This window comes from Taudactylus pleione, unplaced genomic scaffold (assembly GCF_031769625.1).
Source record: "Taudactylus pleione unplaced genomic scaffold, aTauple2 ptg000148l, whole genome shotgun sequence".
NCBI classification, from domain to species: Eukaryota; Metazoa; Chordata; class Amphibia; order Anura; family Myobatrachidae; genus Taudactylus; species Taudactylus pleione.
In genome coordinates this window covers 453099-474942 of record NW_028284550.1, presented here as the reverse complement: position 1 = coordinate 474942, position 21844 = coordinate 453099, and the positions used below count along the sequence as shown (strand labels likewise).

The 21844-nt window shown below is 49.0% G+C and overlaps 1 protein-coding gene across 3 annotated transcripts in view; it reads left to right on the top strand.

Annotated features, from left to right (window-relative positions):
* LOC148522259 (uncharacterized) overlaps positions 1–15883 on the top strand; it is a 67532-nt gene extending 51649 nt beyond the window's left edge. For all 3 annotated transcript variants that reach the window (XM_088474167.1, XM_088474165.1, XM_088474166.1), the window contains one exon: positions 15464–15883. The gene's annotated coding sequence lies outside the window, so the exon portion shown is untranslated. The remainder of the gene's footprint in view (positions 1–15463) is intronic.
* The last annotated feature ends 5961 nt before the right edge of the window (positions 15884–21844 follow it).

The window sequence follows — 21844 nt, the reverse complement described above, 5'->3', positions numbered from 1 at the left end:
CCAGCATCAGTGACTGTGTGACATAGTAACACTTACTGTATCTCCTGTTATCCAGCATCAGAGACTGTGTGACATAGTAACACTTACTGTACCTCCTGTTATCCAGCATCAGTGACTGTGTGACATAGTAACACTTACTGTACCTCCTGTTATCCAGCATCAGTGACTGTGTGACATAGTAACACTTACTGTATCTCCTGTTATCCAGCATCAGAGACTGTGTGACATAGTAACACTTACTGTATCTCCTGTTATCCAGCATCAGTGACTGTGTGACATAGTAACACTTACTGTATCTCCTGTTATCCAGCATCAGAGACTGTGTGACATAGTAACACTTACTGTATCTCCTTTTATCCAGCATCAGTGACTGTGTGACATAGTAACACTTACTGTACCTCCTGTTATCCAGCATCAGTGACTGTGTGACATAGTAACACTTACTGTACCTCCTGTTATCCAGCATCAGAGACTGTGTGACATAGTAACACTTACTGTATCTCCTGTTATCCAGTATCAGTGACTGTGTGACATAGTAACACTTACCCCCTGTTATCCAGCATCAGTGACTGTGTGACATAGTAACACTTACCCCCTGTTATCCAGCATCAGTGACTGTGTGATTTAGTAACACTTACTGTATCTCCTGTTATCCAGCATCAGAGACTGTGTGACATAGTAACACTTACTGTATCTCCTGTTATCCAGCATCAGAGACTGTGTGACATAGTAACCCTTACCCCCTGTTATCAGCATCAGAGACTGTGTGACATAGTAACACTTACTGTATCTCCTGTTATCCAGCATCAGAGACTGTGTGACATAGTAACACTTACTGTATCTCCTGTTATCCAGCATCAGTGACTGTGTGACATAGTAACACTTACTGTACCTCCTGTTATCCAGCATCAGAGACTGTGTGACATAGTAACACTTACTGTACCTCCTGTTATCCAGCATCAGTGACTGTGTGACATAGTAACACTTACTGTATCTCCTGTTATCCAGCATCAGAGACTGTGTGACATAGTAACACTTACTGTACCTCCTGTTATCCAGAATCAGTGACTGTGTGACATAGTAACACTTACTGTACCTCCTGTTATCCAGCATCAGAGACTGTGTGACATAGTAACACTTACTGTACCTCCTGTTATCCAGCATCAGAGACTGTGTGACATAGTAACACTTACTGTACCTCCTGTTATCCAGCATCAGAGACTGTGTGACATAGTAACACTTACTGTACCCCCTGTTATCAGCATCAGAGACTGTGTGACATAGTAACACTTACTGTACCCCCTGTTATCAGCATCAGAGACTGTGTGACATAGTAACACTTACTGTACCTCCTGTTATCCAGCATCAGTGACTGTGTGACATAGTAACACTTACTGTACCTCCTGTTATCCAGCATCAGAGACTGTGTGACATAGTAACACTTACTGTACCTCCTGTTATCCAGCATCAGTGACTGTGTGACATAGTAACACTTACTGTATCTCCTGTTATCCAGCATCAGAGACTGTGTGATTTAGTAACACTTACTGTACCTCCTGTTATCCAGCATCAGTGACTGTGTGACATAGTAACACTTACTGTATCTCCTGTTATCCAGCATCAGAGACTGTGTGATTTAGTAACACTTACCCCCCTGTTATCCAGCATCAGAGACTGTGTGACATAGTAACACTTACTGTACCCCCTGTTATCAGCATCAGTGACTGTGTGATTTAGTAACACTTACTGTACCTCCTGTTATCCAGCATCAGAGACTGTGTGACATAGTAACACTTACTGTACCTCCTGTTATCCAGCATCAGTGACTGTGTGACATAGTAACACTTACTGTACCCCCTGTTATCAGCATCAGAGACTGTGTGACATAGTAACACTTACTGTACCCCCTGTTATCAGCATCAGAGACTGTGTGACATAGTAACTTACTGTATCTCCTGTTATCCAGCATCACTGACTGTGTGACATAGTAACACTTACTGTATCTCCTGTTATCCAGCATCAGAGACTGTGTGATTTAGTAACACTTACCCCCCTGTTATCCAGCATCAGAGACTGTGTGACATAGTAACACTTACTGTATCTCCTGTTATCCAGCATCAGAGACTGTGTGATTTAGTAACACTTACCCCCCTGTTATCCAGCATCAGAGACTGTGTGACATAGTAACACTTACCCCCCTGTTATCCAACATCAGAGACTGTGTGACATAGTAACACTTACTGTATCTCCTGTTATCCAGCATCAGAGACTGTGTGACATAGTAACACTTACTGTATCTCCTGTTATCCAGCATCAGAGACTGTGTGACATAGTAACACTTACTGTACCTCCTGTTATCCAGCATCAGAGACTGTGTGACATAGTAACACTTACTGTACCTCCTGTTATCCAGCATCAGAGACTGTGTGACATAGTAACACTTACTGTACCTCCTGTTATCCAGCATCAGAGACTGTGTGACATAGTAACACTTGCTGGATAACAGGAGATACAGTATCAGAGACTGTGTGACATAGTAACACTTACTGTATCTCCTGTTATCCAGCATCAGTGACTGTGTGACATAGTAACACTTACTGTATCTCCTGTTATCCAGCATCAGAGACTGTGTGACATAGTAACACTTACTGTACCTCCTGTTATCCAGCATCAGAGACTGTGTGACATAGTAACACTTACTGTATCTCCTGTTATCCAGCATCAGTGACTGTGTGACATAGTAACACTTACCCCCCTGTTATCCAGCATCAGAGACTGTGTGACATAGTAACACTTACCCCCTGTTATCCAGCATCAGAGACTGTGGGACATAGTAACACTTACCCCCTGTTATCCAGCATCAGTGACTGTGTGACATAGTAACACTTACTGTATCTCCTGTTATCCAGCATCAGTGACTGTGTGACATAGTAACACTTACTGTACCTCCTGTTATCCAGCATCAGAGACTGTGTGACATAGTAACACTTACTGTACCTCCTGTTATCCAGCATCAGAGACTGTGTGACATAGTAACACTTACTGTACCTCCTGTTATCCAGCATCAGAGACTGTGTGACATAGTAACACTTACTGTATCTCCTGTTATCCAGCATCAGAGACTGTGTGACATAGTAACACTTACTGTACCTCCTGTTATCCAGCATCAGAGACTGTGTGACATAGTAACACTTACTGTATCTCCTGTTATCCAGCATCAGAGACTGTGTGACATAGTAACACTTACTGTATCTCCTGTTATCCAGCATCAGTGACTGTGTGACATAGTAACACTTACTGTATCTCCTGTTATCCAGCATCAGAGACTGTGTGACATAGTAACACTTACTGTATCTCCTGTTATCCAGCATCAGTGACTGTGTGACATAGTAACACTTACTGTATCTCCTGTTATCCAGCATCAGTGACTGTGTGACATAGTAACACTTACTGTACCTCCTGTTATCCAGCATCAGTGACTGTGTGACATAGTAACACTTACTGTATCTCCTGTTATCCAGCATCAGAGACTGTGTGACATAGTAACACTTACTGTACCTCCTGTTATCCAGCATCAGTGACTGTGTGACATAGTAACACTTACTGTATCTCCTGTTATCCAGCATCAGAGCCTGTGTGACATAGTAACACTTACTGTATCTCCTGTTATCCAGCATCAGAGACTGTGTGACATAGTAACACTTACTGTATCTCCTGTTATCCAGCATCAGTGACTGTGTGACATAGTAACACTTACTGTATCTCCTGTTATCCAGCATCAGTGACTGTGTGACATAGTAACACTTACTGTACCTCCTGTTATCCAGCATCAGTGACTGTGTGACATAGTAACACTTACTGTATCTCCTGTTATCCAGCATCAGAGACTGTGTGACATAGTAACACTTACTGTATCTCCTGTTATCCAGCATCAGAGACTGTGTGACATAGTAACACTTACCCCCCTGTTATCCAGCATCAGTGACTGTGTGACATAGTAACACTTACTGTATCTCCTGTTATCCAGCATCAGTGACTGTGTGACATAGTAACACTTACTGTATCTCCTGTTATCCAGCATCAGAGCCTGTGTGACATAGTAACACTTACTGTATCTCCTGTTATCCAGCATCAGAGACTGTGTGACATAGTAACACTTACTGTACCTCCTGTTATCCAGCATCAGAGACTGTGTGACATAGTAACACTTACTGTATCTCCTGTTATCCAGCATCAGTGACTGTGTGACATAGTAACACTTACCCCCCTGTTATCCAGCATCAGAGACTGTGTGACATAGTAACACTTACCCCCTGTTATCCAGCATCAGAGACTGTGGGACATAGTAACACTTACACCCTGTTATCCAGCATCAGTGACTGTGTGACATAGTAACACTTACTGTATCTCCTGTTATCCAGCATCAGTGACTGTGTGACATAGTAACACTTACTGTACCTCCTGTTATCCAGCATCAGAGACTGTGTGACATAGTAACACTTACTGTACCTCCTGTTATCCAGCGTCAGAGACTGTGTGACATAGTAACACTTACTGTACCTCCTGTTATCCAGCATCAGAGACTGTGTGACATAGTAACACTTACTGTACCCCCTTTTATCCAGCATCAGTGACTGTGTGACATAGTAACACTTACTGTATCTCCTGTTATCCAGCATCAGTGACTGTGTGACATAGTAACACTTACTGTACCTCCTGTTATCCAGCATCAGAGACTGTGTGACATAGTAACACTTACTGTATCTCCTGTTATCCAGCGTCAGAGACTGTGTGACATAGTAACACTTACTGTACCTCCTGTTATCCAGCATCAGAGACTGTGTGACATAGTAACACTTACTGTACCTCCTGTTATCCAGCATCAGTGACTGTGTGACATAGTAACACTTACTGTACCTCCTGTTATCCAGCATCAGTGACTGTGTGACATAGTAACACTTACTGTACCTCCTGTTATCCAGCATCAGAGCCTGTGTGACATAGTAACACTTACTGTACCTCCTGTTATCCAGCATCAGAGACTGTGTGACATAGTAACACTTACTGTATCTCCTGTTATCCAGCGTCAGAGACTGTGTGACATAGTAACACTTACTGTACCCCCTGTTATCCAGCATCAGTGACTGTGTGACATAGTAACACTTACTGTATCTCCTGTTATCCAGCATCAGTGACTGTGTGACATAGTAACACTTACTGTACCTCCTGTTATCCAGCATCAGAGACTGTGTGACATAGTAACACTTACTGTACCTCCTGTTATCCAGCATCAGAGACTGTGTGACATAGTAACACTTACTGTATCTCCTGTTATCCAGCGTCAGAGACTGTGTGACATAGTAACACTTACTGTACCCCCTGTTATCCAGCATCAGTGACTGTGTGACATAGTAACACTTACTGTATCTCCTGTTATCCAGCATCAGAGACTGTGTGACATAGTAACACTTACTGTACCTCCTGTTATCCAGCATCAGAGACTGTGTGACATAGTAACACTTACTGTACCTCCTGTTATCCAGCATCAGAGACTGTGTGACATAGTAACACTTGCTGGATAACAGGAGATACAGTATCAGAGACTGTGTGACATAGTAACACTTACTGTATCTCCTGTTATCCAGCATCAGTGACTGTGTGACATAGTAACACTTACTGTATCTCCTGTTATCCAGCATCAGAGACTGTGTGACATAGTAACACTTACTGTACCTCCTGTTATCCAGCATCAGAGACTGTGTGACATAGTAACACTTACTGTATCTCCTGTTATCCAGCATCAGTGACTGTGTGACATAGTAACACTTACCCCCCTGTTATCCAGCATCAGAGACTGTGTGACATAGTAACACTTACCCCCTGTTATCCAGCATCAGAGACTGTGGGACATAGTAACACTTACCCCCTGTTATCCAGCATCAGTGACTGTGTGACATAGTAACACTTACTGTATCTCCTGTTATCCAGCATCAGTGACTGTGTGACATAGTAACACTTACTGTACCTCCTGTTATCCAGCATCAGAGACTGTGTGACATAGTAACACTTACTGTACCTCCTGTTATCCAGCATCAGAGACTGTGTGACATAGTAACACTTACTGTACCTCCTGTTATCCAGCATCAGAGACTGTGTGACATAGTAACACTTACTGTATCTCCTGTTATCCAGCATCAGAGACTGTGTGACATAGTAACACTTACTGTACCTCCTGTTATCCAGCATCAGAGACTGTGTGACATAGTAACACTTACTGTATCTCCTGTTATCCAGCATCAGAGACTGTGTGACATAGTAACACTTACTGTATCTCCTGTTATCCAGCATCAGTGACTGTGTGACATAGTAACACTTACTGTATCTCCTGTTATCCAGCATCAGAGACTGTGTGACATAGTAACACTTACTGTATCTCCTGTTATCCAGCATCAGTGACTGTGTGACATAGTAACACTTACTGTATCTCCTGTTATCCAGCATCAGTGACTGTGTGACATAGTAACACTTACTGTACCTCCTGTTATCCAGCATCAGTGACTGTGTGACATAGTAACACTTACTGTATCTCCTGTTATCCAGCATCAGAGACTGTGTGACATAGTAACACTTACTGTACCTCCTGTTATCCAGCATCAGTGACTGTGTGACATAGTAACACTTACTGTATCTCCTGTTATCCAGCATCAGAGCCTGTGTGACATAGTAACACTTACTGTATCTCCTGTTATCCAGCATCAGAGACTGTGTGACATAGTAACACTTACTGTATCTCCTGTTATCCAGCATCAGTGACTGTGTGACATAGTAACACTTACTGTATCTCCTGTTATCCAGCATCAGTGACTGTGTGACATAGTAACACTTACTGTACCTCCTGTTATCCAGCATCAGTGACTGTGTGACATAGTAACACTTACTGTATCTCCTGTTATCCAGCATCAGAGACTGTGTGACATAGTAACACTTACTGTATCTCCTGTTATCCAGCATCAGAGACTGTGTGACATAGTAACACTTACCCCCCTGTTATCCAGCATCAGTGACTGTGTGACATAGTAACACTTACTGTATCTCCTGTTATCCAGCATCAGTGACTGTGTGACATAGTAACACTTACTGTATCTCCTGTTATCCAGCATCAGAGCCTGTGTGACATAGTAACACTTACTGTATCTCCTGTTATCCAGCATCAGAGACTGTGTGACATAGTAACACTTACTGTACCTCCTGTTATCCAGCATCAGAGACTGTGTGACATAGTAACACTTACTGTATCTCCTGTTATCCAGCATCAGTGACTGTGTGACATAGTAACACTTACCCCCCTGTTATCCAGCATCAGAGACTGTGTGACATAGTAACACTTACCCCCTGTTATCCAGCATCAGAGACTGTGGGACATAGTAACACTTACACCCTGTTATCCAGCATCAGTGACTGTGTGACATAGTAACACTTACTGTATCTCCTGTTATCCAGCATCAGTGACTGTGTGACATAGTAACACTTACTGTACCTCCTGTTATCCAGCATCAGAGACTGTGTGACATAGTAACACTTACTGTACCTCCTGTTATCCAGCGTCAGAGACTGTGTGACATAGTAACACTTACTGTACCTCCTGTTATCCAGCATCAGAGACTGTGTGACATAGTAACACTTACTGTACCCCCTTTTATCCAGCATCAGTGACTGTGTGACATAGTAACACTTACTGTATCTCCTGTTATCCAGCATCAGTGACTGTGTGACATAGTAACACTTACTGTACCTCCTGTTATCCAGCATCAGAGACTGTGTGACATAGTAACACTTACTGTATCTCCTGTTATCCAGCGTCAGAGACTGTGTGACATAGTAACACTTACTGTACCTCCTGTTATCCAGCATCAGAGACTGTGTGACATAGTAACACTTACTGTACCTCCTGTTATCCAGCATCAGTGACTGTGTGACATAGTAACACTTACTGTACCTCCTGTTATCCAGCATCAGTGACTGTGTGACATAGTAACACTTACTGTACCTCCTGTTATCCAGCATCAGAGCCTGTGTGACATAGTAACACTTACTGTACCTCCTGTTATCCAGCATCAGAGACTGTGTGACATAGTAACACTTACTGTATCTCCTGTTATCCAGCGTCAGAGACTGTGTGACATAGTAACACTTACTGTACCCCCTGTTATCCAGCATCAGTGACTGTGTGACATAGTAACACTTACTGTATCTCCTGTTATCCAGCATCAGTGACTGTGTGACATAGTAACACTTACTGTACCTCCTGTTATCCAGCATCAGAGACTGTGTGACATAGTAACACTTACCCCCCTGTTATCCAGCATCAGTGACTGTGTGACATAGTAACACTTACTGTATCTCCTGTTATCCAGCGTCAGAGACTGTGTGACATAGTAACACTTACTGTACCCCCTGTTATCCAGCATCAGTGACTGTGTGACATAGTAACACTTACTGTATCTCCTGTTATCCAGCATCAGAGACTGTGTGACATAGTAACACTTACTGTATCTCCTGTTATCCAGCATCAGAGACTGTGTGACATAGTAACACTTACTGTACCTCCTGTTATCCAGCATCAGTGACTGTGTGACATAGTAACACTTACTGTATCTCCTGTTATCCAGCATCAGTGACTGTGTGACATAGTAACACTTACTGTATCTCCTGTTATCCAGCATCAGTGACTGTGTGACATAGTAACACTTACTGTATCTCCTGTTATCCAGCATCAGAGACTGTGTGACATAGTAACACTTACTGTACCTCCTGTTATCCAGCATCAGAGACTGTGTGACATAGTAACACTTACTGTTTCTACTTCAGGGTCCATAGGGGTCCACAGGGTGACCTTGGGGTATAGCTGGATCCTGGATCCTCGGGCACCACGGAGTTAAAGCTTTTAGCTGCTCCCAGGATGCACTTGGGTCCAACCTCCCCTATACCCCGCCCCCGAGCCACAGGCACCTCAGTTTTAGATGGTGCCCGGCCGGAGTCGGGTCACCCTGCGGGGTGGGCTGCAGGAGCAGCCCCCTAAAGCTTTTAATTTTTTATTGAACTTAGTTAAATTTATTTATTTTTTACTATAAGTTTTTTCTCTAGAGCAGCAGCGCTGGGCTGTCTGTACAGACGCCCACGCTGCCGCTCCTTCTCCCTGCTGGCGCCGCGACGCCAGCACTGAACTGGGGATCGCGGCGGGGGAAGCCAGAGTCTGTACTAGCCGGACTCTGGCTTCCCCCGGGACTGCTGCCGGAAGACGCCGGGGAGATTAAGGTAAGCCGCGCACCGCTGATTAGCGGCGGTGCGCGGGTTCCTTGTAAATGCAGTCCCATGCCCCCGGTCTAGGGGACAGACCGGGGGCGCTAGCGGTGGCGGCGGGCCCCCCCTCCAGCGGAGGCATACCCCGCCAGACCACTAGACCACCAGGGTTAATATCGCGGCAAGCGGGATGCCTCCAACCCGGGGGTTAATATGCTAGCCAGGGGAGGAAGCCTTCCCTGTCTAGCGGCTCCTCCCCTCAGCTCAGCGCGCCTTTCAGCTCGGAGTCTGGCGTCGCTGAGCTGCAGATACTCGGCCACTCCTCCTCTGAGGTCTCCAGCGGCCATTTTCTCTGTGGCAGCGTGGATACTCTCAGGGAGCACGCGGACCGGTCCCCCTGTGTACCTCTCCCCTGCAGAAGGACAGTGTACACAGCACTATAGCCCTCCCAGACACTGAATCTGGGAGGTTGATTGTAGTGGAAAGGTGCAGTGAGTATATCTTCCTGCATGGTATGTGACTTTTGCTAGTGCTGCCTGTCTGTGTCTTTTTTCTACTTACTGTCAGCCTGTACCTATCCCTTTCCTTCTCCTACAAGCCCTACAGGTGTGCGGGGGAAGGGTGTTTCTACTGACCTCACCTATATAGATCACGTATTTGTGAGGTCCGTCACATACAGTTGTGTGCTACACAGTACCATATTGTGGGCTGTTGTTCAGCACACTGGTGAGTGCGCACGTTTTCTTCCTAAGTCATGTCTGAGGAGGAGATTGAGCACTCCGGGGCTCCAGCATTGTTCTCCTGCAGGCGCTGTTCTGCAGGAGTGGATAGGGAGGATTTGTCACAGGACGGCCTGTGCGGACGGTGCCAGGCGGTCCCTGGTACGTCTAAACCTCCCATTTCGCAGGAGCCACCATGGGCGATGTTTTCCCAGGTGCTGGTGTCCATCGCGGACCGTCTGTCGGTCCCGACTGCCGCCCCTACTAGGGCGTTGCCCCAGCCTGCCATCCCCCATTCCCCGGGTGTCCCACAATTATTGCAGACTCCCCCGGGGTCTCAGCCTGTTGGTCCCTATGCGGGGTTGCCAATGTATATTCAGTCCACCCCTGTGGCACAGCCGGCTGTGGTGCCGTTTCAGGCTCCTGTGACAGCTCCTCCACCCTGGGTGGATGCGCTTTCCCACACTGTCCAAGATTTGGCGGCAGCATCTTCGGCTTTTCAGTCGATGTTGCGCAGTGACGTGCCCTCCAGGGCGTCTAAACGCTCAGTCATGGCACAGGCTGCGCATCTTTCGGATTCTGAGGGGTTCTCGGATGATGGTGAGGTACAGGATGACTCAGCCTCAGATGCCTCAGTCCAGGAGGTAGACACTAAGTCTTCCATCAATGTGCGGGCTCTGGTTAAGGCGGTGCGGGCTATTCTTCTGATTGAGGATGAGGCACCCGCTCCCAAGTCAAGGTATCCTAGTTTTAAAAAAGCTAAGGTTACTTCTACAGCGTTCCCCTTGTCTGATCAGTTGACTGATCACATGGCGGTGGCCTGGCAGACGCCCAGTAAGCGTTTCCTGCCACAGAAACGCTTGGCGTCCAATTATCCATTCCCGGAAGCGCATTGTAAGAAATGGGAAACTCCGCCTGCAGTCGATTCCCATGTAACACGCCTCATCAGGAGTGCTACTTTGCCATTGCCGTCTATATCCTCGCTGAAGGATCCTACGGACAGGAAGGTGGAGACTTGTCTAAAGTCTATTTATTCTCTCTCAGGGGCTGTAGCCCGGCCGTCCATGGCCATCTCCTGGGTGGCCAAGGCCATTGAGGGGTGGGCCAAAGCCTTGGAGGACACGTTTACGGATGAATCTCCGGACGTCCAGGGGGCGTTGTTAGGACAGATGAGAGATGCCGCCTCCTACATTGGAGAAGCATCTTTGGATGCTAGCCTGTTGACCTCTAGGGTTTCGGCGGCAGCAGTGTCTGCTCGTAGATCCTTGTGGTTGCGGTCTTGGAGAGCAGACGCGGATTCAAAGAAAGGCTTGGAGGCCTTACCTTTTAATGGGGAATTACTATTTGGTCCGGACCTGGACAAAATAGTAGATACCCTGGCAAAATCCAAGTCAGCCTTCCTCCCTTCAGCTACTACACCTGCTAAGGTCCGGAGCTCGGCGTTTCGTTCCTTTCGGGTTCAGGGCAAGGCAAAGGGTCAGTCCTTCCCGAGGCAGTCCGCACCCAAGACCGCCACAAAGCCAAAGAAGCAAGCCTGGAGTGCTAGGCGCCCTTCTTCCAAGCCAGAAGATAAGCCTTCTGCGTGATGGGACGGGCCTCCCTCTGGGGGACCCCAGAGTGGGAGGCCGACTTCTTCAATTCGCCCAGTGCTGGCACAATACCACCACGGATGCCTGGGTGCGAGAAGTGGTCTCCCAGGGGTGCGCCCTGTCTTTTCGGCACAGGCCGCCTTGCCAGTTTTTTTGCACAAGTCCTTCTCAGGACAAAACCAAGGCCTTGCAGGTTCAGGAAGCCATAGAGGCCTTGCTGACGGCGGGGGTCATTATACCCGTACCACAGTCTCAACGTGGGATGGGGTATTACTCTACGCTGTTTCTGGTGCAGAAACCCAATGGCTCTCATCGCCCCATCCTCAATTTGAAGTCCCTGAACAGGTTTCTCAGGGTTCCCAAATTCAGGATGGAAACTTTGCGTTCCATCATACTGGCGATGGAACCGGGGGATTATATGGTCTCCCTGGATATCCAGGACGCCTACCTCCATGTGCCTATAGCAACATCGCACCAAAGGTTTCTGCGGTTTGCTATTCTCCACAACCACTACCAATTCAGGGCTCTACCCTTTGGTCTCTCCACGGCACCAAGGGTATTTACCAAGGTGATGGCGGTCATGGCGGCTCACCTTCGGAGCCAGGGGATACGGTTGCTACCGTATCTAGACGACCTCCTCTTGCTGGCAAGCTCCCCGGAGGTACTGATCCAGCATCTCCACCTGACGGTCGCTTGTCTACAGGCGCACGGCTGGTTGATCAACTGGAAGAAATCCTCCCTCATCCCATCACAACGGATGGTTCATTTGGGGGCCCTGCTGGACTCTCGTCAGCAACGGATTTTTCTGACTCCAGAGAAGGTCTCCTCCTTACAGCTGCGGATTCACAGTTGTCTGAGCAGTGGCAGAGTGTCGGTGCACTCAGCGATGAGAGTTTTGGGGTCCATGGTGTCGGCATTCGACATGGTGGAGTTTGCCCAGTTCCATTCCAGGCCCCTGCAGGGGCTGATTCTTTCAGAATGGAACGGATTGCCACACAGGATCCGCTCTCAGATGCTGGTGTTGTCCTCGGAGGTGCGTCTGTCCCTAGCCTGGTGGCTGCAGACAGCGCATCTCCTGGAGGGGCGCCCCTTTTGGATCCCGGAATGGGTTCTGCTCACGACAGATGCCAGTCTCCGGGGTTGGGGGGCGGTGACAGGCTCCTTGTCACTTCAGGGTCGTTGGTCGGCGGAGGAAGCGATTCTTCCCATCAACATCCTGGAACTGCGGGCAGTATACAGAGCCCTGCAGTCGTCCGGCACCGCTCTTCACGGAAGGGCCGTTCAGGTGCAGTCAGACAACGCCACCACGGTGGCGTACATCAATCACCAGGGAGGGACTCGCAGTCGAGCTGCGATGTCGGAGGTGTCCCGCGTCCTGGCTTGGGCGGAGCGCTATCTTCCAGCTCTCTCGGCAGTTTTCATCCCAGGAGTCCTCAATTGGGAGGCAGACTTCCTCAGCCGTTACGATGTGCATCCCGGGGAATGGTCGCTTCATCCAGAGGTATTCCAACTACTCGTGGACAAGTGGGGGCTGCCAGAGCTGGACCTGATGGCGTCCCGTTACAATCACAAGCTGCCTGTGTACGGGTCAAGGACAAGGGATGCAGGCGCAAGTCTGATAGACGCGCTGTCGGTGAAATGGCTGTTTCAACTGGCTTACTTGTTCCCTCCGATATCTCTGCTGCCTCAGGTCCTGCGCAAGTTCAAACAGGACGGAGGCACACTGATCCTGGTGGCCCCAGCGTGGCCCAGAAGGCCGTGGTACTCCGATCTGCGGAGCCTGTCCATCGACGCTCCGTACCTCCTACCTCAACGGCGGGACCTGTTGTCTCAGGGGCCCTGTCTTCACCCGGATCTGGGTCGACTATCTTTGACGGCGTGGCTCTTGAGACAGCCGTCCTGAGGTCTCGGGGCTTTTCTAGCTCCGTTATTACCACCATGCTGAGGGCGCGCAAGCCTACTTCCGCGAGGATCTATCACAGAGTGTGGCACACTTACTTTCAGTGGTGCGAGGCCAGAAACTATGATCCCCAGGTGTTCCGAGTTTCGCGTATTCTGGCTTTCCTTCAGTCCGGTTTGGACTTAGGATTACGTCTTTCTTCACTGAAGGTACACGTGTCTGGTCTGTCGGTGTGGTTCCAGCGCAGGATCGCTGCTATGCCGGACGTACACACCTTTTTCCAGGGTGTTTTGAGAATCCAGCCTCCCTTTGTGCCACCTGTGGCCCCGTGGGATTTGGCGGTGGTTCTTGGGGCCTTAGAGGGTCCTCCTTTTGAGCCCTTGGAGTCAGTGGAGCTCAAGTGGCTAACTTTTAAAACTGTTTTCCTCTTGGCAATTGCTTCTGCCAGGAGGGTTTCAGATTTGGGGGCGCTTTCTTGTCGTCCCCCTTTTCTGATTTTTCATCAGGACAGAGCGGTGCTTCGCACTCGTCCTGATTTCCTGCCTAAGGTGGTTTCCAGGTTCCACATTAATCAGGAAATTGTTGTACCAGCCTTTCAGTCACCTGATCTTTCGGCTGGGGAGACTTCCTTAGACGTTGTAAGGGCACTCCAGGTTTATGTGGACCGGACTAGTTCTGTGAGGAAGTCGGATTCTTTGTTTATCCTCTTTGGTTTTCACAAGAGGGGTTGGCCTGCCAACAAACAGACTCTAGCCCGTTGGCTTCGTTCTGTTATTATTGAGGCTTATATGCAGGAGGGTTTAGCTGTTCCAGCCTCTGTTAAGGCTCATTCCACTCGGTCCGTGGGCCCTTCTTGGGCTGCTAGCTGTGGCGCCTCTGCTGTTCAGCTCTGTAAGGCGGCCACCTGGTCTTCCATTCAGACCTTTTTGAGGTTCTATGCGTTTGACACCTTTGCCTCTCAGGATGCATCCTTTGGGCGCCGGGTTCTCCTATCAGCACAGGAGCGTCCCCGCCCTTAGTTGGACTGCTTTGGGACATCCCCAAGGTCACCCTGTGGACCCCTATGGACCCTGAAGTAGAAAACAAGAGATATGGTAAGAACTTACCTTTGTTATCTCTGTTTCTACGAAGTCCATAGGGTCCACAGGGCACCCGCCCTGACGCACCTGGCTTCATATGGGCTCTGTGACTGGTCACCGGTTTTCCGTCTCCCATTTCTGTGAGTATGGTTCTTGTGTGTTCCAGTCTTCCTTCTCTCTGTTTCGTCTCCTCCTCCGGCCTGGGCTGCTTACCAACTGAGGTGCCTGTGGCTCGGGGGCGGGGTATAGGGGAGGTTGGACCCAAGTGCATCCTGGGAGCAGCTAAAAGCTTTAACTCCGTGGTGCCCGAGGATCCAGGATCCAGCTATACCCCAAGGTCACCCTGTGGACCCTATGGACTTCGTAGAAACAGAGATAACAAAGGTAAGTTCTTACCATATCTCTTGTTATCTCCTGTTATCCAGCATCAGTGACTGTGTGACATAGTAACACTTACTGTATCTCCTGTTATCCAGCATCAGTGACTGTGTGACATAGTAACACTTACTGTATCTCCTGTTATCCAGCATCAGTGACTGTGTGACATAGTAACACTTACTGTACCTCCTGTTATCCAGCATCAGTGACTGTGTGACATAGTAACACTTACCCCCCTGTTATCCAGCATCAGAGACTGTGTGACATAGTAACACTTACTGTATCTCCTGTTATCCAGCATCAGAGACTGTGTGACATAGTAACACTTACTGTACCTCCTGTTATCCAGCATCAGAGACTGTGTGACATAGTAACACTTACTGTACCTCCTGTTATCCAGCGTCAGAGACTGTGTGACATAGTAACTTGTATTATTAAAGAGCATATTACAAAATGACCTGAGATATCTTTTATAAAACAAAATATGTTTTTATTTAGGAGCCCGTCTCCGTGTTATGGGACATCAGGAAACTCCAAGCACCTGAGGACCGACATCTGCAGAAATATCCAGGGAAATGGAGATTTTATCCTCTGGTTAAACTAAATGAAAGCTTAAATGAGTCCCAGCAATATAACCTGTTATACACCTCAGTGATCGTCTGGTGAGGAACTGCTGAATACGGAGACTAACATCATAGGGGCTTATTTTATAACATCGCGTCACGTGTTTAATGCTTTTGTAACCTGTAGCAACCAACCAGATGTTCATTTCCTTAGGTGCCCTAGAAAGCTGGAATCTAGTTGCCCTTGGTTACAGCACAAGTTTGCACATAGCAAAATACCGCCCTTGTTAACGTGGTGCAGTGATTTCTTTGTAAATGTACAATAAATGTAAACTAAAATCTTTTCACAGATTAACTAGTTTGTTTGTGTTTCATGTCCCCTTCTTTCTTTAGTGTGTGTGTGTGTACAATGTGTGTGTGTGTGTGTGTGTGTACAATGTGTGTGTGTGTGTGTGTGTACAATGTGTGTGTGTGTGTACAATGTGTGTGTACAATGTGTGTGTACAATGTGTGTGTGTGTGTGTGTGTGTACAATGTGTGTGTGTGTGTGTGTACAATGTGTGTGTACAATGTGTGTGTGTGTGTGTGTACAATGTGTGTGTGTGTGTGTGTACAATGTGTGTGTGTGTGTGTACAATGTGTGTGTGTGTGTGTGTGTGTGTGTGTGTACAATGTGTGTGTGTGTACAATGTGTGTGTGTACAATGTGTGTGTGTGTACAGTGTGTGTGTGTACAATGTGTGTGTGTGTGTGTGTGTACAATGTGTGTGTGTGTGTGTGTACAATGTGTGTGTGTGTGTGTACAATGTGTGTGTGTGTGTGTACAATGTGTGTGTGTGTGTGTGTGTGTGTACAATGTGTGTGTGTGTGTGTACAATGTGTGTGTGTGTGTGTACAATGTGTGTGTGTGTGTGTACAATGTGTGTGTGTGTACAATGTGTGTGTGTGTACAATGTGTGTGTGTGTACAGTGTGTGTGTACAATGTGTGTGTGTGTGTGTGTGTACAATGTGTGTGTGTACAATGTGTGTGTGTGTGTGTACAATGTGTGTGTACAATGTGTGTGTGTGTGTACAATGTGTGTGTGTGTACAGTGTGTGTGTGTGTGTACAATGTGTGTGTGTGTGTACAATGTGTGTGTGTGTGTGTGTACAATGTGTGTGTGTGTGTACAATGTGTGTGTGTGTGTGTGTACAATGTGTGTGTGTGTGTACAATGTGTGTGTGTGTGTGTGTGTACAATGTGTGTGTGTGTACACAGTGTGTGTGTGTGTACAGTACATTCATAAATATATATACATACAGTGATGAGATTTTGGGGCCCTCGGTAACAGGCTGGAAGCCTCAATGTTTTTGATCAGAATATGAACAAAGAGCCTTAGAGCGGTACACACACCCGATGGTCTACGTACATCTCCGATGTTTGTTGAACTGCGCAGGATCCGTACGGTGTAAAGTACAGGTAGGGTCCTGCGTTGTTGGAAGCACTGCGGCTGCAGACGTCCGGTGAGTGACCGTTTGCAGACACTTGGGGGAGGCGATGGGGAGCATTTTACAAAACGGGGGCGTGTCGGGCCAGTTTTTTAGGAGTGTCGAGGCCAGGGTCAGCCTCACTGGCCCTGGTAGCGTACGGTAAGAACACCGGCCATCCTGAGTGACCTGAGGCTTCGATGACCGCTGCTCACACAGATGATCCTATTCTGTGTCTTTTGGATGCAACAATGGAGCACAGAAGCCAGCAGGGGGCGTCTTTCTACTACAGGCGCCTCCTGCTGTTGCATACAGTATACCACTTTTAATTATTTGAACATATCTGCCACCTGAGCATGGGCTATTTTATTCAGGATATATACAATATATGGATGTATAACTACTGCAGAGGTACCCCTGGAAATCTTTGGCCATCATCGGTGACGGCAAAATAGGCGCTATAGCGCTCTTTTACGCGCTACAGGCAAAAAGGGACTTCGATTTTAAAAATGACCGGGTCCCGTAGGACGCGTTGTCGGTGTCACTGCCGGCTTTTGTTTTTACCGAACCTGTGCTGGGCTGGACCTGGCTGGCTCTGCTCTTGTTGCGTGTGGTTGGTGGTCTTGCTCTGATAGGTTAAAGCTCCCGTCCTGGCTTGTGATTGGCAGGGACCTGCTGTCGGTTAGATCGGTCTGTTCAGAATCGGCAGGGAAAGTCTCCCTACAAATCCGCACCCTCCGTGTGTGTATCTCGTATTGGTTGGTAAGTCACCTGGATGTTATATTAATAGTACCATAATGCACTGCAAACACCCCTCTAATATAATAATTGCACTGTTGCACTATTACATTTAGATTTTCACACTAAAAAAATGGACTTGTAAAGAAAATTATATAGGCGGCTATACATTGGTGTCCTTTAATATTCACTTGGAAGGGCTTATAGGGGTCTGACACTGCGTGTATGGGCACAGCGTCAGCTTCCGGAGCCGGCCAGGGGGCTGCAGGGGAGGGAGATTGATAGATCTCTCTCCTGCACCTGGAGCCGCCTTAGGCTTATATTGGTTACACCATCTGGAGATAGTGTGAACTACCGGGGCTAAACTCCAAAAAGCTTTGCTGCTTAGTACATAGGGGTCAGATCGTAGTCCCCATTGATAATAATGGAGACTGCTATTTACAGTGCTAATTAGCACTTGCTGGAGATATCTGTGCTTTTAGTACATAGGAACAATACATAAGAAAATGCAGTTTCTGCATCATTTTGTGTACAAACAGCCGGATACATAGGCCCCAATGCCTCTGCTCATTTCATACGTTTTATTGATTGGGTGCTGTTACGCCCATGGGGGCTGGTTGGAGTCCCAAAAGGATGACACTAATGGGATGGGGAAGATTATGGGGTGACTGACTTGCCATAGTGTACAGTATGTGTAGGGCCTGTGGGGTGTGTGGTGACTGACTTGCCATAGTGTACAGTATGGTAGGGTGTGTGGGGACTGACTTGCCATAGTGTACAGTATGTGTAGGGCCTGTGGGGTGTGTGGTGACTGACTTGCCATAGTGTACAGTATGGTAGGGTGTGTGGGGACTGACTTGCCATAGTGTACAGTATGTGTAGGGCCTGTGGGGAGTGGGGACTGACTTGCCGTAGTGTACAGTATGTGTAGGGCCTGTGGGGTGTGTGGTGACTGACTTGCCATAGTGTACAGTATGTGTAGGGCCTGTGGGGTGTGGTGACTGATTTGCCATAGTGTACAGTATGGTAGGGTGTGTGGGGACTGACTTGCCATAGTGTACAGTATGGTAGGGTGTGTGGGGACTGACTTGCCATAGTGTACAGTATGTGTAGGGCCTGTGGGGTGTGTGGTGACTGACTTGCCATAGTGTACAGTATGTGTAGGGCCTGTGGGGTGTGTGGTGACTGACTTGCCATAGTGTACAGTATGTGTAGGGCCTGTGGGGTGTGTGGGGACTGACTTGCCATAGTGTACAGTATGTGTAGGGCCTGTGGGGTGGTCTGATGGCATATGGGGAGCTCAAAACCATAAATTGTGATGGGACCCAGAAACTGTGGAGTAGGACCCTAATTTTTCACAGTGAGGGGTCCCTGAGACCCATATATATAGTTTTCTACTTCAGGGTCCATAGGGTATCCACAGGATACCTTGGGGTATAGGTGTGACGTCAGTCGCAGGGCACCAAAGAGTTAAGCTTTCAGCCTCCCAGGATGCACTAGGTCCCCCTCCTATACCCCGCCCCCGGGCCAAGGCACCTCAGTTTAGTTTGGTGCCCGGCCGGAGTCGGGTGCACCTGTTGGAGTGGGGGCTAGAGCCCCTGAAGCTTATTCTTCATGCAGCTGTGGCTGCACATCTGGATGAACAGCATGGACAGTCAGTCCTGACGTCCATGCTGTCTTCCCTACACCCCGCCGGTACCAGAACGCCGGTACTGATCCGGGGATGCTGGTGGGCGTCTGGGGTCACAGCTAGCGGTGACCCCAGATGTTCCGGACCATGGCCGGATTCAAGGGGGACAGAGGTAAGCAGCGGGGTCCCGCGGTGGGTCCCCGCTGATCACATGGTCCTAAGTCCCCAGGCAGGGGGCTCCCTGGGGACTGGCTGCAGCGTGGAGCCAGGCGACCAACCTGCGCTTCCACTACCCCCTGGGACAGCGGACCGCAGCAGAGCGGTAGCGCTGCGGCGTCCCAGGGGTTAAATGCATGCCAGGGGAGCGCGCCTTCCCTGTCTCACAGCCGGCGCCTCCCCCGCTGCACACAGCCCTCTCTGCATGCTGCCGACTGGTCCTGTGGCAGCGCTCCTCCCCCAGGCCAGCCTCCTCTCTGCTCCTCGGCGGCCATCTTCTCCAGAACGCATGGTGAACGCTGCTGGAAGCGCTGGACGGAAGCATCGTGGTCTGGGTCCCCCCGCATACCTCTCCTCCGCTGTGGTCAGGTCTGTGTATGCAGCGCTGTGTCCTACCAGGCCCTGTGTCTGTGTAGTTGAGTGATCAGCGCTGTTAGTGCAGGAATTGTTATTTTTCTGCATTGTATGTGACTGTGCTAGCGCTGCTGCCTGTAATCTTTTCTTCTCTAAACTGTCAGCTTTATTACTGTCCCTGTTCTTTCTGCTAAAGCCCTTGCGGTGCGGTGCTGCAGGGTGGTCTCTCGCCTATTTAATACTTAATTGGTGAGAGAGGTCACATACGTGGTGCCATCATGTCTGAAAGTGATTTTCCCCTCCGGCTACAGTGTACCACGTGCAAAGTACCGTTAGCGGAGGGGGAGGGTAGCGCGGAGGGCCTTTGCCGGCAGTGTTTGTCCATGGCGCGGCCTATTACGGTTACAGCACCGGTACAGGAGCCGCCCTGGGCTTGTTTCGCTCAGGCGTTAACAGCTTTAGTGGGCCAGTTAGCTCCGCAGCCCGCGTTTACTCCGATGGGTTTGTCCCAGCAGTCTGTGGTGTCATCACCCATGCAGGGGTTCCCACGACAATTGGTGGTACCCCACAGTCTCCCTATTTCCCCGCTCCCGGGTTCTCAGGAGCCAGCGTGGGTTAACTCCCTGACGAGTTCTGTACAGCACTTGTCGGATGTGTTGCAAGGGGAGTCTGTGATGCGGTCTCATAAAAGGCCGGTGGCGTCTCTGTCCGCTCCTTATGAGGATGACGAAGGGACGTCTGATGATGGGGAGATTCTAGATCCTTACGATCAGGAACCTCTCCATACTAAGGACGCTGATGCTAAGTCCAAAGTATATATTCCTGGACTTATTTGGGCGGTCCGCACAGCCTTGGTGATTGAGGACGAAGTTCCCCCAGCGGCTAAATCTAAGTATGCCTTTTTCAAAGATGTGAAGGGCGATGCCACAGTCTTTCCTCTTTCGGGTCAGTTGGTGGACCATTTAGAGGAGGCGTGGAAACAACCTGGCAAAAGATACCAGCCGCAGAGACGCCTGGCGGTGGCTTATCCGTTCGCGGATAATTATTTTGCGAAGTGGGAATCCCCTCCACAGGTGGATTCTCACGTGACCCGTCTTGTCCGTAGTGCCACATTGCCGATGCCATCCATGTCCTCCCTTAAGGATGCTACGGACCGCAAGGTAGAAATCTGCCTGAAGTCCGCTTATTCCCTTGCAGGGGGGGCAGCACGGCCGGCTATGGCCATTTGCTGGGTTGCCAGAGCGATGGAGCGCTGGGCGGATTCATTAGAGGCTTCTTTTGAATCCGACTGTCCGGCCGATCAGGCGGAGTTGATTGGCAATCTCCGTGATTCGGCCACCTACATCAACGAGGCGGCTCTAGACATTAGTACTCTGGTGTCTAGAATTTCTTCAGCAGCGGTAGCTGCTCGTCGCACCTTGTGGCTGCGATCCTGGAAGGCGGACGCAGATTCCAAGAAAGGTCTGGAAGCGTTGCCGTTTACCGGAGAAGTTCTCTTCGGTCCGGATCTGGATAAGATTGTGGCCACGCTGGCGGCAGCCAAATCTGCCTGTCTCCCGTCGGCCGCTGCTCCTTCTTGTTCGGGACCATCGTCCTTTCGGTCATCTAGGGCCCAGGGCAGGCCCAAACCACAGTCGTTTCCTCGACAGGCTGGCCCTAAGAAATCGGTCAAGCCCCGGAAGCAGGCATGGAGTACCAGACGTCCGGCCCCCAAGCCAGATGGCAAGCCTGCGGCCTGACGGTCCGGGCCTCCCTTTGGGGGATCCCAGGGTGGGAGGCCGCCTGCTACAGTTCGCCCAGTGTTGGTCGACCACTACGACAGACACTTGGGTTCTGGAGGTGGTTTCCCACGGATACGCCCTCTCCTTCCGGCACAGACCCCCGGCTCGCTTCTTCACCACGGGTCTCCCA